Source organism: Conger conger, chromosome 16, assembly GCF_963514075.1.
Source record: "Conger conger chromosome 16, fConCon1.1, whole genome shotgun sequence".
Taxonomy (NCBI): Eukaryota; Metazoa; Chordata; class Actinopteri; order Anguilliformes; family Congridae; genus Conger; species Conger conger.
In genome coordinates, this window is record NC_083775.1 from 31,720,758 (window position 1) to 31,721,408 (window position 651).

General features: G+C 38.6%; 1 long non-coding RNA gene across 1 annotated transcript; it reads right to left on the bottom strand.

The window, feature by feature from the left end:
* On the bottom strand, positions 1-310 carry LOC133114267 (uncharacterized). Its single transcript, XR_009705536.1, has 2 exons — positions 231-310; positions 1-66 (listed from the first exon to the last, which is right to left on the bottom strand). It is a non-coding gene; the product is annotated as an uncharacterized LOC133114267 (long non-coding RNA).
* Positions 311-651: the final 341 nt, after the last annotated feature.

The window sequence follows — 651 nt, forward strand, 5'->3', positions numbered from 1 at the left end:
CAGAGTCTCCCTGCTGAACAGTCTGAGCTGATGGAGACTGAGTCACTACTATATTTGCCATTGATTCTGGAAAACAAAATACAAAGAGGTATATAGGTCAATATAGGTCAATGGACATTAATATTATCAGACACTGCGTAATATTCTGGTAAATTTCAATTGACAACAATGGCACTGTTGTGATAATAGTTTAAAATATAACCAAGATCCCAAATTCAGATGTTGCTCACCCTGTACAAAGAGTCCCAGCATCAGCAGCAGAAGAAAGACTGACATCATCATAATGCTGCCTGTGTCAGTGTCTGTGAAAGGACTGGACAGTCACTGATCAGTACTGGGGGTCTTAAATTGTGTGGAGCAGTGAGGCAGGACAGGTATGCAAAGCCCCTTCCTCTATACAAATTCTGTCACACATAGAGGAGCTCTGATTTGTGAAAGGCAGTGGGTCTGTAGTGCATATTCACCCCCAAAAACAAAACATATGTCAGTCTAAATTACACCAAAATATTGCCAATGAGGTCACACAGTTTTATTCAATTTAAGATTGACCAATAGGGTAATACAGTTTCACGTTCTAGCAAGTAGATAAAATGAGCTAATATATTCTACTTGAGAGAAGAAAATAAGATTGTAAGAGTCATTACAAGCAAT